The sequence below is a fragment of the Callithrix jacchus genome, chromosome 19 (assembly GCF_049354715.1).
Source record: "Callithrix jacchus isolate 240 chromosome 19, calJac240_pri, whole genome shotgun sequence".
Taxonomy (NCBI): Eukaryota; Metazoa; Chordata; class Mammalia; order Primates; family Cebidae; genus Callithrix; species Callithrix jacchus.
In genome coordinates this window covers 9,963,949-9,979,267 of record NC_133520.1, presented here as the reverse complement: position 1 = coordinate 9,979,267, position 15,319 = coordinate 9,963,949, and the positions used below count along the sequence as shown (strand labels likewise).

General features: G+C 37.1%; 1 long non-coding RNA gene across 9 annotated transcripts in view; it reads right to left on the bottom strand.

Annotated features, from left to right (window-relative positions):
• The window catches only part of LOC103789190 (uncharacterized), a 542,478-nt gene that overhangs the window by 449,272 nt on the left and 77,887 nt on the right, over window positions 1-15,319 (bottom strand). For all 9 annotated transcript variants that reach the window (XR_013529722.1, XR_013529724.1, XR_013529725.1 and 6 more), the window contains exon 2: window positions 13,515-13,665. This is a non-coding gene — a long non-coding RNA (uncharacterized LOC103789190). The remainder of the gene's footprint in view (window positions 1-13,514; window positions 13,666-15,319) is intronic.

Here is a 15,319-nt window from a genome sequence, read left to right as displayed (position 1 = left end):
AACCCATAAAGAGATTTAGACTCAATGAGACAGAAAATTTATGAGGACAACCAGGACTTGAACTCAGATCCGGAACAAGTAAACTTAATAAATATTATAGAGCTCTCCATTTTAAATACACAAAATATACATTCTCCACTTTAAATACACAAAATATTGATCAGCCATTATTAATACCCATTTTTAGAATAGAGCAATATTCCCGTTCTCTCTCCCTCTTTTTTTTCCTCTTTCTTCCTCTCCTACACTCTTTTTCTCTTCTTTTCTTCTTTCCTTTCTAAAGAAAAAAAATAGAAGAATCAATATTGTTAAAATATCTGCACTATTAAAGTAATCTACAGATTCAATGTAATCATTATTAAAATACCAATACATTCTTCACAGGAATAGTAAAAAAATCACTTCAAAATTCATGTGGAACCACAAAAAGCCCAAAATGGCCAAAGTCTTTTTGAGGAAAAAAAAAAAAAAAAATGAAAGGAAGCAGATTCTCTAACTTTAAATTATTCGATAGAGCTATAGTAATCAAAACACCATGGTATTGGCATAAAAAGAGACATGTAGACCAAAGAAACAGAATAGAAAAATCAAAAACTAATCCATACAGCTATGTTGAATTTATTTTTGACAAAATTGCCAAGAACATACATTGAAGAAAGACAGTCTCTTAAATAAACTGTGCTGGGAAAACTGGCTGTCTAGAGGCAGAAGAATGAAGCTAGAATCCTATTTTTTATCATATACAAAAATTAAATCAAAATGTATTAAAAGGTTAAATGTAAGACTTCAGATTATAAAACTATTTAAAAGAAAACATTAGGAAAACTCTACAAGACATGGGTCTGGGCAAAAGTTTCTTGAATAACACTTCAAAAACAGTGATAACATAGCAAAAGTGGACGAATGAGATCACATCAAGTTAAAAAGCTTCTGCACAGAAAAAAAAAATTAACAAAGGGAAGAGAGAATCCACAGAACAGGAGAAAAATTTTCAAACTATCCATCTGTCAAGGGATTTATAACCAGAATATATAAGGTGCTCAAACAACACAACAGGAAAAAAATATATAATAACCCAATTTAAAAATGAGCAAAATGTCCAAATAGTCATTTATCAAAAGAAGACATATGTCAAATAGGTATGTAAAAAGATGCTCAACATTACTGATCATCAAATAAATGCAAATCAAATATCATCTCATCCCACTAAAAATGGCTTTTATACAAAAGAAAGGCAATAATGATTGCTGGCAAGCATGTGGAGAAAAAGGAATCCTCAAACACCATTGGTGAGAATGTACATGAGTTTAGCCATTATGGAGAACAGTATGGAGGTTCTTCAAAAAACTAAAGATAGAACAAGTAAATGATCCAGCAATTCCCCTACTGAATATTTATCCAAAGGAAATGAAATGAGTATGTTGAAGAGATTTCTGTACTCCCATATTTATTGCTACACTATTCACAATATTCAAATTTAGAAGCAACCTAAGTTTCCATCAACAGGCAAATGGATATGAAAATAGGGTACATATACACGATGAAGTATAATTCAGCCCTAAAAAATAAGATCCTGTCATTTGCTGTGACATGGATAATTCTGGAGTACATTATGTTAAATGAAATAAGCCGGGCACCAAAAGACAAACTTCACATGTTTTACCTTATTTTTGGTAGCTGAAACTTAAAACAATTGAATTCATGGTAATAGAGAGTAGAATAATAGTTACCAGAAGTTAGGAAGGGTGGTAGGTAAAAGGGAGTGGGAATCAGTACAAAAGCATAGTTAGAATAAATAAGATCTAGTATTTGATAGCACAACACAGTGACTATAGTCAACAATTTGTACATTTTTAAATATTGTAAGAGTATAACTGGAATGTTTGTAACACAACAAAATGCTAAATACTTGAGGTCATGATACTCCATTTACCCTGATGTTATTATTATCCATTGTATGCCTTTATCAAAATGTCTCATGGTCCCCATAAACACATATACCTACTATGCATTTTTTTAAAATGAAAATAAAAAATAGAAAACAAGTGATAAGTTAAGACACCTCAAAAAAATAAACCATAAGAATTATAAAATACTTAGAATGAAAATATCAAAGCAATGAATAAAGCAGAATGGATATTTTGAGGGAAATTTATAGCTTTAAAGTTATAGCTATAATTTTAATATTTAAATTTACAGCTTATTTTTCAAAACAGATAAATGCTAAAAATTAATGATGTAATTATGTTAAAAAGAAAAAATTTATATTTATTTTGTAAAGTTATAGCTATAATTTCAATAAAATTTAAATTTTGAAACAGATAAATGCTAGAAATTAATGATGTAATTGTTGTGTTAAAACAATAAAAGAATGAGTATATTAATGCCAATCAATGAACAGAAAACAGATATAATAGGAAATATAAATAAACCAAAAGTTGGTTACATTGAAATAAAAAAGACAAACCTCTGATAACTTAATCAGAAAGATGAAGAAATCTCCTGAATAAAAAATATGAGGAATGAAAATGTGGGTATATCACAAACATAAAAGGGATTTTTAAAATCTGAAAGCAAAATAAAAGACACAAAAACAACAAATTTGAATTTAGATAAAAAATTTTCTAAAAATGAATACCATACCAAACTTACTCAAGACACAAACTGAGAACCTATATTTATCTTGTGTGTACTAAAGAGAATGAATGAATGGTTGAAAATCTTCCTAAAAAGAAAATATCACACTAAGATTATTTAGTTGATTTACAAGGAGCAGCCATTCTATTGGATTGCAATTCTCGAATATGGAAAAAGAGGGACTATTTCAACTCATTCTACAAGGTCAGTAGTATTCCCCTAGTATCAAAACCACACAAACACAATAGAAAAGATAATTGTGGGTAAGTCTCACTCACAAAAAGATTCAAGTTTGTGTTAAAAATACTACCAAACTAAATTTAACAAGTTAAAAAAATATAAACACATATAACCAAGTTGGGATTTATCACAAACTTGCAAGGCAGTTTAAATCAGAAAATCAATAAATCCCATTCACCAAATAAACAGAATAAATTTTGAAATGTTTTATGTTACATGAAGAATTAATTTATAAATTTTTTTCATCTAAATCTTTGTTTATTTAGGTCTTTTAACATTTTTCTCAACAATACTTTTTTGATCTTCAGTGTACAGGTCTTTCACATAGCTTTTCAGATGTACCCATAAGCATTTTATATATATTTTTTCTTATTATACTTTAAGTTCTGTGGTACATGTGCAGAACATGCAGGTTTGTTACATAGGTAACTTCATGATAATACCTCTTACCAAACAGTAGCAAGAAAGGACTTCCTTAGTCTTAAAATGTACGTCTGCCAAAAATGAGACATCTTTCAGTATGAAGAGGCATTAGAAGGGTTCTTTTTAGAATCAATACAAGTATTGATTCTAAACTTGATAGAGCATGATTCCTTCTATGCTTTAGCAAAGAAACTGGTGGCATTTTGTCCCTGTCTAGAGATCTGTGGAAATTTGAACTTGGGAGGGATAACTTAGGGTATCTGGCAGAAGAAATTTCTAAGCAGCAAAGCATTCAAGAGGTGACTTTAGTGCTCTTAAAAGCAAATATTAATTGCCAAGAAACCAGGGATAATGTCTCTAAGGCATGTCACAGGTCTTCACAGCATCTCCTCCCATCACAGGTCTGTAGGCCTAGGAGGAAAAAATGGTTTCATGGACCAGATCCAGGGTCTTGCTGCTTGATATAGTCTCAGGATTTGATGCCCTGTGTCCCAGCCATGGCTAAATGGGGCCAATGTACAGCTCAAGCTGTTGCTGCAGAGGATGCAGGCCCTAAGCCTTGGTGACTTACACGTGGTGTTGGGCCTGTGGGTACACAGAAGTTAAGAACTGAGGTTTGGGAACCTCCTCCAAGATTTCAGAGGATGTATGGAAATGGCTAAATGTTCAGGCAGAGGTGTGTTGCACAGGTTGAGCCCTCAGGAAGAACCTCTGCTAGGACAGTGCAGGAGGAAAATGTAGGGTAGGAGCCCCCACACAGAATCCCCACTGGTGCACTGCCTAGTGGAGCTGTGAGAAGAGGGTCTTGATTCTTCAGACCTCAGAATAATAGATTCACCAACAGCTTGCAGTATCCACCTGGAAAAACCATATACACTTAATGCTAGCTTCTGAAACCAGCCAGGAGTGGGGGCTATACCCTGCAAAGCCACAGGGGTAGAGCTTCTCAAGGCTGTGGGAACCCACCTCTTACATCAGTGTGACCCGGATGTGAGACATGGAGTCAAAGGAGACCATTTTGGATCTTTAAGATTTGACTGCCCTGGTGGATTTTGGATTTGCATGGGGCCTGTAGCCCCTTTGTTCTGACCCATTTCTTCCATTTGGAACCGGTGTATTTATGCAATACCTGTACCCTCATTGAATTTAGGAAGTAAATAACTTGCTTTTGATTTTACAGGCTTTGGACTTGGACTTTTGAGTTAATGCTGAAATGAGTTTTAAGACATTGGGGACTGCCGGGAGGGCATAATTGTGTTTGGAATTGTGAGTACATGAGATTTGGGAGGGGGGAGGGGTGGAAATGATATCGTTTGACTGTGTCCCCAACCAAATCTCATCTTGAATTGTAGCTTTCATAATCACCACATGTCATGGGAGGGACCCAGTGGCAGGTAATTGAACCATGGAAGTGGGGTTCCCTGTGCTGTTCTCATGATAATAAGTCTCATGAGATATGATGGCTTTCTAAAGGGTAGTTCCCCTGCACATGCTCTGTTGCTTGCTGCCATGTAAGATATGCCTTTCTCCTCCTTTGCCTTCTGTCATGATTGTGACGCCTCCCTAGCCATGTGGAACTCTGAGTCCATTAAAGCCTCTTTTTCTTCATAGATTACCCAGTCTCAGGTATTTCTTCATAGCAGTATGAAAATGAACTAATACATCCAAAGACAAATAATAAGAAATCATAAGGGTGTTTAGGAAGAGAGCTAGCTATAAGATAAATAGACAAGAATCAATATATGTCCTCAGTAGGAAATATAATTTTAAAAGTTGACATTTTCATAGCAGCAATGAAGACCATATAAAACCTGAGAATAAATCTAAGGAAAGATATGCAGTACCTACATGCAGAGAATTATACAAATCTGCCAAAGAAATGTAAAAAAAAAATAACTTGAAGAGAGACATGAGTTTTGGGATAAGAAGACTTAAAACTGTAAAGACATTAATGCTTGCCAAATCTAGAGTGGAGTCAAGTGGAACTTGACAGGCTAATAAAAGTTTATGTGAAAGAGCAAAGAATCATGAATAACCAAGACAATTTGAAACAAAAGAAGAAAATCAGCAAATTACCCAACAGATATTTGGATGTATTATTTTGAAACTATAAAGTAGGACACTGAGTGGAGCACAGAAAGAAAAGTGGGGCAGAAAATGTATTTACCACTGAAATAAAATTAAATGAAGATAGACCCAATATTATGAAATATTCATATATGACAAACATGTTGCAGGCAGGAGAGAAAGGGACTCATCAGTAAATGATACATAACTATCATTAACCAGAATGGAAAACAATTTTTAAAAAATCTAGATAAGTATGAAATTCAATGTGAAAAACAGCATTAAGTTGAAAATACAGGAGAATGTCTTTCTGACTTTTGGTTAAAGAAGGTTTTTTATACAAAACACAAAAATCACTAATCAAAATAGTATGATAAATTTAATTACATTAAAATTAAGAGCATATGTTCAGCAAAACATATGTCAATGAAAGAAGATTTTTAAAAACTGGCCACAAACCAAGGGAGCATATTGCACATATATTCTTAACAGAGTTAAAATTAGGTATTCAGAAAGAACTCCCACAAATTAATAATGAAAACAAATAGGTTGTAGATAAACTGAAACAAATATATATTTCATGGATAAAGAATTGCCAGATATATAAGATGCTTAATCTCACTTAAAATCAGAGAAATAAATATTAAGACCAAAATGAGAAACTTTATATTTGATAGACTGGCAAAAATTAAGAGGTCTGACTACATCTAGTGTTGGAGTGAGTAATTTATATACATTGCTTTTGAAAGTATAAGTTTGTATAACTGCATTGGTAAATTGTGTATCACTTATCTTCCAAAGCTTGAGCACTGTATACACTATAATTAAGAGATTCCACTCCTAGGTATACATCCTAGAAAAACTCTATTAAAATGACTGCAAGATATATAAAATGTTTATAGCAGTACTGTTTGTATTATCAAAAAACTGAAAGTCACCCAAAGTCTAACAGGAAAATAGATGAAAAATTATAGTGTAGTCACATATTTGAATATTGCATGACAGTGAAAATGAAAAAAAATCTACTGTATGTAATAACATATATAGACAACAGAAGCAAATGTTGAATAAAAATAAGACCCAGAAGACTACATACAATATAATTGACCCAATAGTCCCATAGATAGTTTTTTGGAAAAACATAGAAGTTGACCACTATCATCTTAAAGCTTGAATCTTAGATTTGTTTGATCTGAGTTTCTTCCTCAGGAAATGACCTTCAGGCCTCTCAAAGTACCAAAGAACTGAAACTCACCAGAGCACCACATCCAGATAATGAGATGCCAGATCCCTCATTCATCATGATTGCTTCCTTGCCCTGTCCTAGTTCTTGTTTCTTGCACATTGTTGCATTTTTTCCTGCTGTATAAACCTGTAGTTTTAGTTAGTCAGGGAGATGGATTTGAGACTGAGCTCCCATCTCCTCAGCTGTAGGACCCAATTAAAGCCTTCTTCTTTGGCAATAATTGGCATCTCAGTGAATGATTTTCTGTGTGGCAAACAGCAGGACCTAGACTGAACCTACTTTCTCAGTAACAATATTATGTGTGTAGAAATGTAAAACAGGCTCAGCTAAACATATAGCTACTTTAGACACACATACATATGTAATAACACTACTTTTTAAAGAGGATAAAGAGGCTAGGCATGGTGGCCCTTGTGTATAAATTTGAGAGGCCAAGTCAGGAGGATTGCTTGAGGCCAGGAATGAAGACCAGCCTGGGCAACAGTCTGATATCCTGTCTCTATAATTTTTTTTTAATTGGCTGGTTTGGGTGATGTGTACCTGTAGTCCCAGCTATTCCAGAGGCTGAGGTTGGAGAATCACTTGAAGCCAGGAGTTGGGGGTTAAAATGAGCTATGGTCATGTTTCTGCACTTTGGCTTAGGTAACAAAGCAAGAACCTGTCTTTAAAAAAAATAATAAATACGTCAAAAGGAAAAAGAAACAAAACTTCACAGGGAATGTGGGGAAAGTAGAGAGACTGTGAAAGAGACCTGGGTATGTGCAAGATACGATTTTAAAGCTCTCATTGGTATTTTTCTAAATTAAACAGTATTACGCAGTGAAAAATGTTTTTTAGTCAAGCAATATTCTTTTTCTCTTTTTTATTGCATTTTAGGTTTTGGGGTACATGTGCAGAACGTGCAAAATAGTTGCATAAGTACACACGTGGCAGTGTGTTTTGCTGCCTTCCTGTCCCTCACCCACATTTGGCATTTCTCCCCAGGCTATCCCTCCCCAGCTCCATCCCCCCATTGTCCCTCCCCATTCCTCCCAATAGACTCCAATGTGTACTACTCCCTTCCCTGTGTCCATGTGTTCTCATTTTTCCTCACCCACCTATGAGTGAGAATATGTGGTATTTCATTTTCTGTTCTTGTGTCAGGTTGCTGAGAATGACGTTCTCCAGTTTCACCCATGTCCTTACAAAGTACACGAACTCATCGTTTTTCATTGCTGCATAATATTCCATGGTGTATATGTGCCACATTTTCCCAGTCCAGTCTATCATCAATGGGCATTTGGGTTGATTCCAGGTCTTTGCTATTGTAAACAGTGCTGCAATGAACATTCGTGTGCATGTGTCCTTATAGTAGAACGATTTATAGTCCTTTGGATATATACCCAGTAACGTGATTGCTGGGTCAAATGGAATTTCTATTTCTAAGGCCTTGAGGAATCGCCACACTGTCTTCCACAATGGTTGAACTTACACTCCCACCAACAGTGTAAAAGTGTTCTGATTTCTCCACATCCTCTCCAGCATCTGTTGTCTCCGGATTTTTAAATGATCGCCATTCTAACTGGCGTGAGATGGTATCTCAATGTGGTTTTGATTTGCATCTCTCTGATGACCAGTGATGATGAGCATTTTTTCATATGTTTGTTGGCCTCATGTATGTCTTCTTTTGTAAAGCGTCTGTTCATATCCTTTGCCCAATTTTGAATGGGCTTGTTTGTTTTTTTCCTGTAAATCTGTTTTAGTTCTTTGTAAATTCTGGATATCAGCCCTTTGTCAGATGGGTAAACTGCAAAAACTTTTTCCCACTCTGTTGGTTGCTGATTCACTCTAGTGACTGTTTCTTTTGCCGTGCAGAAGCTGTGGAGTTTCATTAGGTCCCATTTGTCTATTTTGGCTTTTGTTGCCAATGATTTTGGTATTTTGGTCATAAAGTCTTTGCCTACTCCTATGTCCTGAATGGTTTTGCCTAGATTTTCTTCTAGGGTTTTTATGGTGCCAGGTCTTATGTTTAAGTCTTTAATCCATCTGGAGTTAATTTGAGTGTAAGGTGTCAGGAAGGGGTCCAGTTTCTGATTTCTGCACATGGCTAGCCAGTTTTCCCAACACCATTTATTAAACAGGGAATCCTTTCCCCATTGCTTGTTTTTGTCAGGTTTATCAAAGATTGTATGATTGTAGATATGTTGTGTTGCCTACGATGACTCTGTTTTGTTCCATTGGTCTATATCTCTGTTTTGGTACCAGTACCATGCTGTTTTGATTACTGTAGCCTTGTAGTATAGTTTGAAGTCTGGTAGTGTGATGCCTCCTGCTGTGTTCTTTTTGCTTAGAATTGACTTGGCTATGCGAGCTCTCTTTTGGTTCCATATGAAGTTCATGGTGGTTTTTTCCAGTTCTGTGAAGAAAGTCAATGGTAGCTTGATGGAGATAGCATTGATTCTGTAAATTACTTTGGGCAGTATAGCCATTTTCACGATATTGATTCTTCCTAACCATGAACATGGAATGTTTCTCCATCTGTTTGTGTCCTCTCTGATTTCGTTCAGCAGTGGTTTGTAGTTTTCCTTGAAGAGGTCCCTTACGTTCCTTGTGAGTTGTATTCCTAGGTATTTTATTCTTTTTGTAGCAATTGTGAATGGCAATTTGTCTTTCATTTGGCTCTCTTTAAGTCTGTTTTGGTGTATAGGAATGCTTGTGATTTTGCAAACTGATTTTATATCCCGAGACTTTGCTGACATTGCTTATCAGTTTCAGGAGTTTTGGGGCTGAGACGATGGGGTCTTGTAGATATACTATCATGTCATCTGCAAACAGAGACAATTTGGCTTCCACCTTTCCTATTTGAATACCCTTTATTTCTTTTTCTTGCCTGATTCCTCTGGCTAAAACTTCCAGTACTATATTGAATAGGAGTGGTGAAAGAGGGCATCCTTATCTAGTGCCAGATTTCAAAGGGAATGCTTCCAGTTTTTGTCCATTCAGTATGATATTGGCTGTTGGTTTGTCATAAATAGCTTTTATTACTTTGAGATACATTCCGTCAATACCGAGTTTATTGAGGGTTTTTAGCATAAAGGGCTGTTGAATTTTATCAAATGTCTTCTCTGCGTCAGTTGAGATAATCATGTGGTTTTTGGTTTTGGTTCTGTTTATGTGGTGAATTACGTTTATAGACTTGCGTATGTTGAAGCAGCCTTGCATCCCCAGGATGAATCCTACTTGATCATGATGGATAAGTTTTCCGATGTGCTGTTGCAGTCGGTTTGCCAGTATTTTATTGAAGATTTTTGCGTCTAAGTTCATCATGGATATTGGCCTGAAGTTTTCTTTTCTTGTTGAGTCTCTGCTGGGTTTTGGTATCAGGATCATGTTGGTCTCATAAAATGATTTGGGAAGGATTCCCTCTTTTTGGATTATTTGGAATAGTTTCAGAAGAAATGGTACCAGATCCTCTTTGTGTGTCTGGTAGAATTCAGCTGTGAACCCATCTGGACCTAAAGTTTTTTTGTGTGGTAGGCTCTTAATTGCTGCCTCAACTTCAGACCTTGTTGTTCATAGTTTCAGCTTCCTCTTGGTTTAGACTTGGAAGGACACAGATGTCCAGGAATTTATCCATTTCTTCTAGGTTTACTAGTTTATATGCATAGAGTTGTTTGTAGTATTCTCTGATGATGGTTTGAATTTCTGTGGAATCTGTGGTGATTTCCCCTTTATCGTTTTTTATTGCATCTATTTGGTTGTTCTCTCTTTTCTTTTTTATCAGTCTGGCTAGTGGTCTATTTCGTTGATCTTTTAAAAAAACCACCTCTTGGTTTTATTGATTTTTTGAAGGGTTTTTCGTGTCTCTATCTCCTTCAGTTCAGCTCTGATCTTAGTTATTTCTTGTCTTCTGCTAAGTTTTGAGTATTTTTGATCTTGCTTCTCTAGCTCTTTCAATTTTGATGATAGGGTGTCAATTTTTGATCTCCCCACTCTTTTCATGTGGGCACTTATTGCTATATATTTTCTTCTAGAGACTGCTTTAAATGTGTCCCAGAGATTCTGGTATGTTGTGTCTTCATTCTCGTTGGTTTTGAAGATCTTCTTTATTTCTGCCTTAATTTCATTGTTTATCCAATCAACATTCAAGAGCCAGTTGTTCAGTTTCCATGACGCTGTGCAGTTCTGAGTTAGTTTCTGAATTCTGAGTTCTAACTTGATTGCACTATGGTCGGAGACTGTTTGTAATGAACTCAGTTGTTTTGCATTTGCTGAGGAGTGCTTTACTTCCTATTATGTGGTCAATTTTAGAGTAGGTCTGATGTGGTGCTGAGAAGAATGTATGTTCTGTGGTTTTGGGGTGGAGAGTTCTGTAAATGTCTATCAGGTTTGCTTGTTCCAGGTCTGAGTTCAAGCCCTGGATATCCTTGTTAATTTTCTGTCTGGTTGATCTGTCTACTATTGACAGTGGAGTGTTAAAGTCTCCCACTATTATTGTGTGGGAGTCTAAGTCTCTTTGTAAGTCATTAAGAACTTGCCTTACATATCTGGGTGCTCCTGTATTGGGCCCATATATGTTTAGGATCGTTAGCTCTTCTTGTTATATCGATCCTTTTACCATTATGTAATGACCTTCTTTGTCTCTTTTGATCTTTGTTGCATTAAAGTCTATTTTATCAGAGATGAGAATTGCAACTCCTGCATTTTTTTGTTCTCCATTTGCTTGGTAAATCTTCCTCCATTCCTTTATTTTCAGCCTTTGTGTATCTTTGCATGTGAGATGGGCTTCCTGGAAACAGCGCTGCGATGGATTTTGGATTTTTATCCAATTTGCCAGTCTGTGTCTTTTGATTGGTGCATTTAGCCCATTTATATTTAGGGTTAATATTGTTATGTGTGAATTTGGTACTGCCATTTTGATGCTAGCTGGCTGTTTTGCCCGTTAGTTGATGCAGATTGTTCTTTTTGTTGATGCTCTTTAGCATTTGGTATGTTTTTAGAATGGCTGGTACTGGTTGTTCCTTTCTATGTATAGTGCCTCTTTCAGGAGCTCTTGTAAAGCAGGCCTGATGGTGATGAATTTCTGAGTACTTGTTGTTTGCAAAGGATTTTATTTTTTCTTCACTTATAAGCTTCGTTTGGCTGGATATGAAATTCTGGGTTGAAAGTTCTTTTCTTTAAGGATGTTGAATATTGGCCCCCACTCTCTTCTGGCTTGTAGGGTTTCTGCTGAGAGATCTGCTATGAGTCTGATGGGCTTCCCTTTGTGGGTGACCTGACCTTTCTCTCTGGCTGCCTGTAGCATTTTCTCCTTCATTTCAACCCTGGTGAATCTGATGATTATGTGCCTTGGGGTTGCTCTTCTTCCGGAATATCTTTGTGGTGTTCTCTGTATTTCCTGCATTTGAGTGTTGGCCTGCCTTGCTAGGTGGGGGAAATTTTCCTGGATAATATCCTGAAGAGTATTTTCCAGCTTGGATTCATTCTCTTCGTCACATTCTGGTACACTTATCAAAGGTAGGTTAGGTCTCTTCACATAGTCCCACATTTCTTGAAGACTTTGTTCATTCCTTTTTACGCTTTTTTCTCTAATCTTGGTTTCTTGTTTAATTTCATGGAGTTCATCTTTGACTTCTGATATTCTTTCTTCTGCTTGGTCAATTTGGCTGTTGAAACTTGTGCATGCTTCACAAAGTTCTCGTGTTGTGTTTTTCAGCTCCTTCAATTCATTCATATTCCTCTCTAAGTTGTCCATTCTTGTTACCATTTCGTCGAGTCTTTTTTCAAATCTTTTTTCAAGGTTCTTAGTTTCTTTGCATTGATTTAGAACATGTTCTTTTAGCTCACAGAAGTTTCTCATTATCCACCGTCTGAAGTCTGATTCTGTCATTTCGTCACACTCATTCTCTGTCCAGCTTTGTTCCCTTGCTGGTGAGGAGTTTTGGACCTTTGTAGGAAGCGAGGTGCTTTGGTTTTGGGTGTTTTCCTCCTTTTTGCACTGGTTTCTTCCCATCTTTGTGAATTTATCCACCTGTCGTCTGAGTATTTGCTGGCTTTTCAATTGGGTCTCTGAGTGTATGCCCAGATTGTTGATGCTGAAGTATTTCTGTTATTTAGTTTTCCTTTTAACAGTCTAGCCCCTCTGCTGTATGACTGCTGAGGTCCACTCCTGTCCCTGCTGCTGTGGGCTCCTCCCTGCTGCTGGGGGCTTCACCCTGCCTCTGTGGGCTCTGCCCTTCTGTCCTGGGCTCCACCCTGTTGCCCGTGGGCTCTGCCCTGCTGTTGTGGGCTCTGCCCTGTTGGCGGAGTCTCTCTGTTGTGGCGGGTTGCCTTGGCAATGGCAGGCTGCGTCAGCAATGGGCGTATACCTCAGTATGGGTGGAATGCCTCAGTAGTGGCAGACCGCCCCTCCCCCATGGAGCTGCACCATCTTGTATTCAGCTGTGCTCGTGGTGAAACTCTCAACCCTGAGCATTTCGAATCGCCGTTTTGTTTGTCCCTGTGGGGGTGGGACCTGCCGAGCCTGATCACCTGGCTCCCTGCCTCACAGCCCTTTCTCCCTCTTTTTCTTTTTTTTTAAGTTGAACGGATGATTCTCTCCCAGGTGTTTTAGTCACCTGCTGGTAAAGCACCGGGATCTGTGTGATTTCCCGTGCAAGGGACCACTGCACTGGCTCAAATGTGCAAGTCCCGTTTAATCAGATGGATATACTAATCTGCCCTCCCAAATCTCAGATTGCTGGTTTCACAGGGCACCCAAATCAGCACGTTTTGTGCAGGGTGCCGCTGCGCTGCGGCGCCAGCCAAAACCACCCGTGCAAGCCAAGAGGGCTGCGCTGGCTTCCCGTGACTCTCCTACACCTGGGAATTTCCCCGTTCTGCATGCAACAAGGATCCATCTGGAAATGCAGCTAGGACTCACCTCTGCGCCTTCAATGAGACCTGCAATCCCGAGTTGTTCGTACCGCGCCATCTTGGAAAACTCTCCCGCAATATTCGTATATAATATATTCTGCTCATTCACCCCAATGTCCTCTTCTCACTCTTCATCTGGCTACAGCTGCATCAAGAAGCTGAAGCAGAGAAAAGGTGAACATAACCATAAGTGGTAAAAAAAAAAATTTAAAAAGACACAAATACTTCAAACAGAGTTAGAAAATAAACCATCCCACATTTGGCTGACTTTTGGTGAATTATTCTAGAAGTAGGGAAGTGCAAAAGCAGAGATTACAGTCTGGAGGGTATTGCAATATTCCAGGTAAGAGATGATGGTGACCTGGAGTAGAATACAAAGGTAAACATAAAGGAAAATGAACAGATTCAAGAAGTATTTTGTAATTGTCATAATCTCTGTCCTTAGAGTCACAGCAGTTGCAGTTTATAACAGTAAAAACATTTTAAGCATAGTGATCATCCAATCCAACTGACAGTATCTCCAGTTGCCAACCGAGAGGTGAAGAGGCAATGGCATCACTCCATCCCAAGGTAATTGCATCATTTGTCATCAGCTACTATACTCATCTCCTAAAAGGTATTGTAATCTCAAAGCTTATTCTACATGTTTTCTTTATTTCATTTAACTGACTTTGCTGACCCTGATCCAGTTCTTATTTCTCCACTCAATTCTGAAACTTTTAAATCGAGTTCTCCTTTGCAGTCAGCCTACTCTCTCTCCCCTATCACTGTTCAGAATGTTCCCTTTATTTTAACAGCTTTTTTTAAGGTAAAATTGTTATGCTCAAAAAGCTGCACATAATTAATATATACAATTTGATAGGTTTTAACATGGGGTGCTTTTCCATTTATTTGGTTTTTTCTAATTTCTTTTAGCATTTTTTGTAGTTTTCAATCTATAGGCCTTTCACTTCTTTAAATTTATGCCTAAGTATTTTATTATTTATGATGCTACTATAAATGGAATTATCAAACATAAGTAAAATTTGAAGCCCCCAATTGACTGAATGGACCCTTTCTCTTGGCCAAGAAATTTCCAAAAATAATCTGAAAAACTAGTTCAGGCCATGATGGAAGGGGGTTCAGTTATGCCTCATTATACTCCCATTCCTTCGGAATTCAGGCACAACTGACCAACATTAACATTAAAACAGAGATCTTTACACTGACAAAATTGATTCTTTGTAGCAATATGATACCAAATTCCAACCTGATTGTAGCAGAGCATCACATGACAAATAGCAGGCCCTAAAGGAAACTAAAGTATTTAATTCCAAAATATATTTATTTGACATATGTTGAAGTGGCCTAGCAAAGCTGTCTCTTGTGGAGGAAATTTACATTCTGTAGAGAATTGCCTTTCCCTTCCAGGTCTTCCTCTGAGCCTGAGGAGATTAGTTGAGAGTCTAACACCTTTAAAAGAATTGAATTAGAAAACATTTACCATCTATGGCATTTAGGGGTGGCTGCCTTTGAGACTTCAGCTACATAATAAGAACCTTCATCTCTACAACCACTCATCTTAACCCAGAAACTCCTTGTTATTGATTCCAGGTCTTTAAATAATGACTCCTTCAACCAATTGCCAATCAGAAAATCTCTGAATCCACCTATAACCTGGAAGTCCCTGTTTTGAGTTGTTTCACCTTTCTGGATCAAACCAATATATACTCTACATGTATGGATTGATGTCTTATGTCTCCATGAAACATAAAATTAAGCTGTTACCCAACCTCCTTGGGTGCATGTTTTTAGGACCTCTTGAGACTGTAT